The sequence below is a fragment of the Eubalaena glacialis genome, chromosome X, assembly GCF_028564815.1.
Source record: "Eubalaena glacialis isolate mEubGla1 chromosome X, mEubGla1.1.hap2.+ XY, whole genome shotgun sequence".
Lineage (NCBI taxonomy): Eukaryota > Metazoa > Chordata > Mammalia > Artiodactyla > Balaenidae > Eubalaena > Eubalaena glacialis.
The window spans coordinates 21,096,432-21,106,894 of record NC_083736.1 but is presented as its reverse complement, the minus strand read 5'-3'; the positions used below and the strand labels follow the sequence as shown (position 1 = coordinate 21,106,894).

Below are 10,463 nucleotides of genomic sequence, written 5' to 3'. Positions count from 1 at the left end.
AGCAAAAGCCCTGAGCCACTGACTTTGGTCCTCAAGATGTTGGGCTGAAGCCCATCGTAAAACCACTTTCCAGGGACAGTGAATGGGAGAGAAAAAAAGCCTCCATGACGATGAGTGTTCAAAAAAAAAAATACAAAGGCCACAATGAAACCCAACACCGCAAAAGGAAGCCAACATCTAAGAGGAGTCATATAAAAGAAAGTCGAAATAATAGAACAATTTGGAAAGGATTTAAAAATAAGTGTATTTAAAATCAACAAACAAAAGCATGTGCTACGAATCAAGAACAGATGGAATTCTGGATAAAAAACAACACACAGGCAGCGCGCTGGGCAGTCCCGCGGCTCCGTCTCCTGCTACGGCGGTGTGTGGACGGAACAGACCCAGGGGCGCCCCTCGCTCCCGCCTCCGACCCCCTCCAACCTGTGTTCCACTCGCAACCTTCGGAACCAGCCGCTCAGCTGTCCTCGGCCACCGGGACCGCCAACACCATATTTTGAGCTTAACGCCGTATTACCGATCCACCACGAGCTCCCAGATTCGTCAGAATGATTCCGCCGAGGTGGAGGCCGCCGTCAACCGCCTGGTCAACATGCATCTGCGGGCCTCGCGCACCTACCTCTCTCTGGGCTCCTATTTCCACCGCCACGACGCGGCTCTGGAGGGCCTGGGCCACTTTCTCCGCGAAGTGCCCGAGGGGAAGCGTGAGGGCGCCCAGCGCCTCTTGAAAATGCAAAAACAGCGCGGCAGCCGCGCCCTCTTCCAGGACGTGCAGAAGCGTCCCAGGATGAGTGGGGTGAAACCCAGGACGCCGTGGAAGCCGCCATTATCATGGAGAAGAACCTGAACCAGGCCCCTGCGGACCTGCACGCCCTGGGCTCTGCCCGCGCAGACCCCCGTCTCTGTGACTTCCCGGAGAGCCGCCTCCTAGATGAGCAGGTGAAACTCATCCAGAAGATGCGCGACCACCTGACCAACCTCCGCAGGCCGGCTGGTCCCCAGGCGGGGCTGGGCGAGTCCCTCGTCGAAAGGCTCACCCTCCAGCACGACTAGGAGCCTCCGGAGCCCAGCGGCCTTTGAGGAGCCCCTCTGGCGTCACAGCTTCTGCCTGAAGCCCCTCTCTGCAGCCACTAGGCAGCTTTTTTTAAATAATAAAATTTATTTATTTATTTATTTATGGCTGCGTTGGGTCTTCATTGCTGCGCGCGGGCTTTCTCTAGTTGCAGCGAGCGGGGGCTACTCTTCGTTGCGGTGGCTTCTCTTGTTGCGAAGCACAGGCTCTAGGCGTGCAGGCTTCAGTAGTGGTGGCACGTGGGCTCAGTAGTTGTGGCACGTGGGCTCTAGAGCGCAGGCTCAGTAGTTGTGGCGCACGGGCTTAGTTGCTCCACCACATGTAGGATCTTCCCAGACTAAGGATCAAACCCGTGTCCCCTGCATTGGCAGGCGGATTCTTAACCACTGTGCCACCAGGGAAGCCCCACTAGGCAGCTTTTAACCACCCTGGAGCCCTCTCCCAAGCCTTGGACCAAATGGAAACAACAAAGTTTTTTGCAGCAAAAATAAATAAATACATATTAAAAAATAAAAACAACACACAAATAATTTTTAAATGTGTGCATATTTTTTATGTGTGTGCATATTAGTCAAGGTCCAGTCAGGAAAAGAAAAATCCCTCAACAGAGGGAACTTTATACAAGGAATTTATGACACAGGTGATGGTGGAACGGAGAAGCCAAGGAGGGATGGTGAGGCATCCCAGAGATTAAAAACAGCAGGAAGCTGCTACCGCCCGTATGATTGAAGGGACAACAGAAGGAGGTTGTGTTGGCAGAACCCAGCATTTAGAGCCCGCTGATGGGAACTAGAAGCACAGCAGGTGCTGCGGCCCTGAAAGGTGCGGCTATCTGGCGGGAGATGGAGGCAAAGAGGAGACACAGTCACTTCCAGAGACGTTACCCAAAGCCGAGACAGAGGGAGAGAAATACGCAAACTTACATAGAAGGGATCATGGGATATGAAGGTCCTTGCAATACAGAGGGAACAGAGCATCACAGGATGGGGAATCAATCTGAGAACAAACTGACGAATGCCCAACATGCTGAGATAAACAAAATAATGGGTGGAAAAAGTGAATTTGTGAATTAGAGGACAGCTGAGGGAATCACTCATCAGAGGCTGCACAGTGATAAAAAGATTTAAAATATGAGGACGTAATTAAGAGCTAAGAGAGTAGGTTGAGAGGCACCAGGACTTATTTAATGAAAGTTCCAGAGAGTAAAACTAGAAAAAATCAGGAAGGTGCAATATTTAAGGAGATAATGTCTGAGAATTTTAGAGAACTGAAGAAAGACAGAGTCCCTAGATTGAAAAAGTTATTTCTAGGAAAGATGGGCTGTATTATTTGTACCAATCAACTAAAAATATGGATAACTAACAACAGAACACATGAATAATTTTTTAAAATATGGATAACTAACAAACAACTAAACACATGAATAGATTTTTTTAAACCTTAAGAGGATTTAAAAGCTAATGAAAAAGCAAGGAAATACCAGGCCAAAAACCAAGAGAAAGCAGGAGTCTATAGAAAGAAACAGAGTTTCAAAGCCCAGAACGGCTTTTACCCCAAGGGATTTGCTAATAAGGAACACTTGTGCTTCAGTTTTAGCCGCTTAATGGGGAAATTTGGACGCAAAACAACCCAAGGTAGAGAAAGTGATAGGAGGCCTTTCCTATGTTAAGCTGGGACCCCACTGGCTTGGTGATATTTAGAGCAGGAAAAAAATTCCTTCCCTGCGAAGTTGTGACCATGAACTTACAGCTTAGGTTCACATTGCCTGAGTAGTTCTGGGAAATTAGAGCTGTGTACCTGATTTAAAGTGGTTCCAGATTGGGACTACCCCATGAAGAAAAAGCAAATGGAGAACTTTTTTTTGGAGAAAAGCAGCTTCATTCTAGGCTTCAGTGAATCTTCAAAATAAAATTTCAAGTACAGTAATCAGTATAAAGTAAAACTAACCAAACACATAAGAGAACAGGTCACCATGAGTGGGAACCAGTTGAAACAACAGACTGCAGAATCAGACTTACCAAAACTTCAGAGATTAATTGAAAAAAAATGCTTACATTATTTAAAGAAATAAAATACATTATTGAAAATATCTGCAAAAAAACAAAAAAACAAAAAACGGGCGCATGAAAAATACAAGATGAGCCTGGAGCATCTTGAAGTGCCAGAAAGTAAGGAAGTGCTCAAAAAAAAAAAAAAAAAAAAAAAGTGATGGGAGTATGTCAGTGGAATACAGGAGAAAACCTGAATGAGCTACCAACTGTCAAAGCTGGAACAATTTGGGCAAGAGAAACAAAACAAATCATGTAATACTGAACTACAACCTCAAGTTATATTTATAAAATAAATATACATGAGTCCATACTGATATAAACAACTGAAAAAAAAGTTGATGGGGGAGAATAGACAAATCTCCTATACTGAAGAATTACAAATAATTTATGTAGATACTCCCCCTCAAGGAGGTGATGCTTAACTCCTCACCCCTTAAGTGTGGGCTGTGCTTAGTCTTGCTTCTAAAGAGTAGTGTATCAAAAGGGGGGAAAGTAACTTTACAGTGGAGAAACCTAGCAAGCAGTACATCAACCAGGTGATCAAGGTCAACATTGCCAGTGAAATTGCAGAAAGATATATTTCCTACAAAGGAGAAACAGACTGACAGTGGACTTTTCAACAAAAATAGCAGAGGCCTAAAGAAAATAGGAAGTTAATTTCTGTGAGCTGAAAGAGAATAACAGCCAACCTGACAAGCTATACTCAGTGAAAGTATCCTTCAAGAATAAATATGAAATGTATTTACAATAGCCAAGACATGGAAGCAGCCTAAATGTCCATCAACAGATGAATGAATAAAGAAGATGTGGTACATATACACAGTGGAATATTACCCAGCCATAAAAAAGAATGAAATAATGCCATTTGCAGCAACATGGATGGACCTAGAGATTATCATACTAAGACAAAGAAAGACAAACATCATATGATATCACTTATATGTGGAATCTAAACTATGATACAAATGAGCTTATTTACAAAACAGAAACAGACTCACAGACATAGAAAACAAATTTATAGTTACCAAAGGGGAAGGTGGGGGAGGGATAAATTAGGAGTTTGGGATTAGCAAATACAAACTACTTTGTATAAAATAGATAAACAATAAGGTCCTACTGTATAACACAGGGAACTATAGTCAATATCTTACAATAAAATATAATGGAAAAGAATATGAAAAAGAATATGTATATGTATAACTGAATCACTTGCTATACACCAGAAACTAACACAACATTATAAATACTCTATACTTCAGTAAATAGATAAAAATAAATTAAATAAAAGAAGGCAAAAAAAAATATTGACTGTACAGTACAATAATAATAATGTTTTGAAAGGCTTAAGAGACACAACTACAATGGCATATAGGCCAGGAGGGGGTATAATGGGGCATTCTACAGTCCCTGCGTGGTCCTGGGAGCAGGCAAAATTACCATTTAACATTAGACTTTTACTTATTAAAGATGCATGTTTTATCTCTATTACAAGTACCACCCAGCAATTTTACTCCTGGATGTATACCCAAGAGAAAGGTGTGAACATGTACACCAAAAACGAAGCACAAGAATCTTCATAGCGTTTTCTTATAATACCCTACATTGGAATATAATCTGCAAAAAAACCTGAATCACTATGCTGTACACTTGAAACTAACACCATATTGTAAATCAACTGTACTTCAATTTTAAAAAAGAGAAGCACTCGGATGGCCTTTAAATTGAAGTCAAAGTTCAATTTCTTAAATATCAGATCCATGGAACGGGAGAGAAGCTTGGATAACACTGGAGAATAGTGGTAGAAGACGTGCTTTTTCAAGTTGAAAATCTATTCTGACTTTTAGAATTCTAAAGTTAAACCTCTCCTCACTGGGATTTCAGTCCAATGACATCTAGAGAAACATGACTTTTTTGGTCTCTAAATACAAGATCCTGAAAGTATTTTTAAATGGTTCAAAAAGCTCATTTGTTATGAACTAACATTTTAGAAACAACTTTACAGTGACCTATGTGACAATAAATCAGAAACATACTGATTAAGTTTACCCTGAATTAACAGGCGAAGAGATACAAAAGACACAGTTTAGACATTTCCAAAGGCAATGCATTTGGCCCAATTTTTGAGTCGCTAAACAAAACAAAGGACATTGATTCTTTTTTTTGTCTATGATGCTATCACAAGCTATAAAACTAACTCCAACATTGCTTTGTGTATTTTCTTCCTTTTTTTAAAAAAATTTATTTATTTATTATTTTTGGCTGCGTTGGGTCTTTGTTGCTGTGTGTGGGCTCTCTCTAGTTGCAGCGAGCGGGGGCTACTCTTCATTGCGGTGCGCGGGCTTCTCATTACGGTGGCTTCTCTTGTTGCAGAGCAGGGGCTCTAGGCGCACGGGCTTCAGTAGTTGTGGCACGTGGGCTCAGTAGTTGTGGCTTGTGGGCTCTAGAGCGCAGGCTCAGTAGTTGTGGCGCACGGGCTTAGTTGCTCCATGGCACGTGGGATCTTCCTGGACCAGGGCTCGAACCTGTGTCCCCTCATTGGCAGGCGGATTCTTAACCACTGTGCCACCAGGGAAGTCCTGCTTTGTGTATTTTCATTACAATTTTTGTCTTTATACAAATTTTGTCTTTTTCTTAATATTAAGATTATTAATTACAGAAACAAAATAAAACTAATCAAGTAATCGTGCTATGACTAAATTTTAAATGTTTTAGTTAGGTGCAGTGTTTGGCAATGAAAGACAGTTTGGGAGTTGGGTATGATTATTAGAAAATTTTCCCAACTTTGCATTTTTTACAGCTTGGTATTTCTTCTATTTTACTTAAACTATAGATATATTTTCTCTTTTGGGGGGGTATAAGCTTACTTTGTCTCTTCCTAAAAATATATGTATCTAGTAAGAGCAATAAAAAGAAATTAATATGTATGTATTTAAATGTATTATAAATAAAACACTATTGTGACAAAAATCTATCCATTCATTAGCTAGGGATAGAAAGTTGAAGCTACTGAAGTAAAATTAATGGGGAAAAAAAAAAAAGGATCCTCACAGCGGCAATATTTGAGATAGCTCCAGATGTTGATAGAGAAAAGATATATAGATTGAAGTATATTCATGCAATGGAGCAAAACAGAACCAGGGAGTTCCAGAGAGTCTCTGTAACTGAAGTAGGTTGACAACCTTTCCCAGCACAGTCACTGGAATGAATGAATTGATTTGCTTCACTCTGTTGAGGATTGAAGGATTAAAAGTTCCAGAAGACTGAGTCACCCTCACATACTTTGGGCAACATGCTGACACTTTGGCTCTATTGCAGAAATTAGAGGAAGAATCTGGCAGATGGAGCCTTCTGGGGCCTCTGTAGCAGGAGTTCTGCCAGATCCTCAATTTATCATTCCACCAAGATTGTACACACCTAGGGAATTGCCCAGAAGTAATCATGATTGCCGTTGGGAGGGCTGAATGAATGTTGGGTGGTACCCCCCTCCTCACAAAACAGCCCATCCCTTTGGTCACTAATTATTCACATAACCCGTCTTCCCATATATACGCTTCCAAAAATTCTGTTGTTTAAAATAACGTGATTGTTTCCCCTTACAACATAAAATGAACTCACACTTCCCAAAGAGAAACCAAGGTCTCCTCAGTTTCTGCATCCAGCTGCAAGATAAAGATCTTTGGATCAGATCTGTTCCTCTTCTAATTCCAACACAATTCTGGAACCTATGGTCTAAATAGCACAAGTTTATCCATCTTTATTTATATTGAGAGAGAAGTCAGTCAAAGATATGAGAAATTCTTTAAAATATATAAATACACATATTTGGCAAGGAAGAAAACTTGAGGATCAGCAATAGGCTTTGTTTTTGTCACTAGTTGTGAGGTATACCTCCCCCATCATACAATCCTAACTCCTCTTGCCTTGCAGGTGTGAGGCGTCCCAAACTTTAATTTCTGAGCATCTTTGCCCTTGTCAGTTTTGCCTGTTTAGGCATCCGGTAGTCTTTAACTTGTACCGAGGGGAGCTTCCTGAGTTCCATTCATCCTCTGCCCTGCCCCCATAGTGTGGCAGCAACCTATTTTGCATTGATCAGAAGCAATTAATTAAGCCAACATCATAACCCCCTTGTGTTTGCCTTCACACAGCAGTGTTGGGAAGAGACGAGCACTTTTAGTACCAGATAACCCCCAGGGCTGTCTAGATTAACGTCCTAGCTGAAACCAGTGGCTCTATCTCACCCCAAAGGGAGAGGCTGCACATGATCTCAATTTCTCACAAGCTCTCCCAGTGCTATCAGCAGTGGGCAGCTGATGTTCTCAGAACGGGAATGAAACTCCCCTGGGTAGTTGGCATCCAAGCTCAAATTCACACCCTTCCCCCAACCCCTGCTACACACACACACACACACACACACACATACACACACACACAGACACACACACACACACACAACTGCTCTCATAGGAACCCTATAAAAATGGAGAAAACCTGCCAATAAATATATGAAAAGATTTTCAACCTCACTAATAACTAGGAGAATGCAAACTAAAACAACGTGAAGTTGTTTTTCTCTCACCAGACTGGGAAATATGACATTCTGGCAAGATTTAGAGCAAACAGTCACATTCATTACTACAGGAAGTGTAAATTAACACAGCCATTTTTTTGGGCAATTTGGCAATGTTGCTAAGACTAAAGATGTGCATATTATATGACCCAGCTCTTCCCCTCATAGGTGTCTGGCCCAGAAAAACACACTCTGGCATAGACAGGTAGGAAATGTTCACCGCAGCATTGTGTATAACAGTGAAAATCTGGAAACAACTTAAGGTCATCAGTACGAGATGGATAAGTAAAATGTGGTGTTTTCCATTTCATAGCTAAGAATGAACTAGATCCACATATATCAACAGGGATTTCAAAACTGGTTGAGATGGTTGAGTGGAAAAAAAAAGCAAGGAGGAGTGAAAAAGGTGAATGATATTGCAAGAGAGTGTTATTTTTTGTAAAAACAAGCACATGCATGTTTATATAATTTTTTTAAGTTCTAGAAAAATTTTCTCCAAACTCACAATAAAGAGTGGAGAGGTGGGGAGGAGAGGGACCTAGATCAGGTTACTGTCAAAGAGGAGTTTATCTGTAACATACTTATTTTCACCAGGAGAATGTGTTCATGTTTTATTCTCACAACTGAAAATTAATGATAAAAACAACACATGTTACACTGGAAAGTATACTTACCTTAAAATGCTCACTCACCTGGTGTATGATAAAGACCAGTCTTTTGTGACATCCTCTTTGTAGGACTACAGACCGAGTGACCCCAGAAGTTCCAGAAGTACTCCTCTGGAGACGCAAGGTCTAACAGGCTAACCAGCCAGGCACAGGAGCGTGTCTTTATGAGGCTTATTAAGCCAATTCTAACAAGAACTTTCTGAAGCTTTTGAAAATCCATCAAAATTACTGAGTCAGTATCGGCCCTTGAATTAGTTAACTACTGCTGCATAACAAATCATCCCCAAACTTAATGGTTCAAAACATTTGTTTCACCACAGTTTCTGTGGGTCAGGAACCAGGGTCTCTCACAGTGTTGCAATCAAGATGGTGACTGGGGCTGCAGCCTCATCTGAAGGTTCCATGGAGGAAGGATCTGCTTCCGAGCTCACTCACATGATTGTTGGCAGGATTGTGTTTCTCACGAGCTGTTGGACTAAGGGTCTCAGTTCCACTGGGGGCCTCAGTTTCTCACTGGTTCTTGGCCAGAGGCTGCCTCCGGTTCCTTGCCATGTGGACCTCTCCATAAGGTAGCTCACACATGGCAGCTGTCTTCATCAGAATGACGAGCAAGAGGCACCAGAGAGAGACAGTTTGTGACCAAGACAGAGGTCACACTCTTTTGTAACTTAATTTGAGAAGGGCTGTCCCAACCCCTTTGTCATATTCTATTCATTAGAAGCAAGTGACTAGTGCAGCGCACACTCAAGAGAGACAAGCATCATTGGGATTCAGTTCAGAAGCTGCTACACGGCCGCATGGGAACTCCGTGCTCTGTTTATGCTGTGTAAAAATGGGGCTGCTGGTGGGGAAGGAGGGAGTGCCCACGAATGGAGGAAATATTAGTATCCCAAAGAGTCCTGAAAAAGAATTCCTGGTGGTGTTAGAGGGCATATCAGCAACTCCAGTAGATGGCACACTTCCCTGTGAGCTGATACCCATTCCCCTGAGAAAAGCACCTTCTGACGCAACCTGTCCTGAGAATAAAGAGATTTAAGCCAATTGAATATTGTTAATAGGGAATTATCACATACACAATATTGATTATTAATTTTCAACAAAAATAGTACAATTCTACAACTCTAAGTGATTTCTGTGATTTTCTTTTTAAAATTTTGTTGCAGATTTTGACACATACGGTGGCCAATTATATCATAACGACATGTAAAGTTTTTGCATGTAAGCCAGGATCTGAGTATTACTAAGAGAGCAGTCATTTTAAACTAAGAGCACCTCAAGTGAGCATCACAACTGATAAATTCAACAACATGTGGCCATTTGTGCCTAACAAGATACTATACTCCCAGGAAAATGGCCATACCAATCATGATGCATCACTTGACTTTTAAATCTTTCTTCATGAAGATTTAAATCTCTGGTTGTTGTAAAAATTAAGGGTCATCTATCAGTGTTTTTCAGCCTATAGTATGTGAATTATTAGTGGATCAGATGGGACATTCCCATGGGGCTGAACAATCTTCTGGGTGGCTAATCTGAAAACTACATGTGCACGTATGGAGAGTTTTTCTCCTCTCTCTGTCTCTCTCTCTCTCATCCTGTGTTCTCCAAGGGCTTGTGCTGAGCAGCGGACAGCAGCAACATGTAGTCTCTCCTTAAAACTGCCCTGGGAAGCCAGCAATCCCCAACAGAGAGAGACACAGCCAAACATCCCCTACTCCACTGAGGCCCTATAACACTCGAAACAAGCTCCATAATCACAGCCATACAAACAGGATCTCTCAAACAAAAACATGAGCACGCAAAAATCACAGAACATCTGAGGAAATTCATTGCCATAAAAAACAGGCACCAAGCTCAACCAACACAAGAAATACCAGAGTTGCCTCTGGTATTAATGGAGGAATAGTTGTATGTGTGTGTGTGTGTGTGTTTTCATTTCCATTCCACCTTGAGAAGCCTGAAACGTCTCAAGGCTGAGGTAATAGGAGGAGCCTTTTTAAAAATGTAATTAAAGGACTTCCCTGGTGGTCCAGTGGTTAAGACTCTGCGCTTCCAATACAGGGGGCACGGGTTTGATCCCTGGTCAGGGAATTAAGATCCCACAT

At 41.8% G+C, this 10,463-nt stretch overlaps 1 pseudogene; it reads left to right on the top strand.

The window, feature by feature from the left end:
* The first annotated feature begins 268 nt into the window (after nt 1-268).
* LOC133081715 (ferritin light chain-like) lies at nt 269-1,053 on the top strand (annotated as a pseudogene).
* Nucleotides 1,054-10,463: the final 9,410 nt, after the last annotated feature.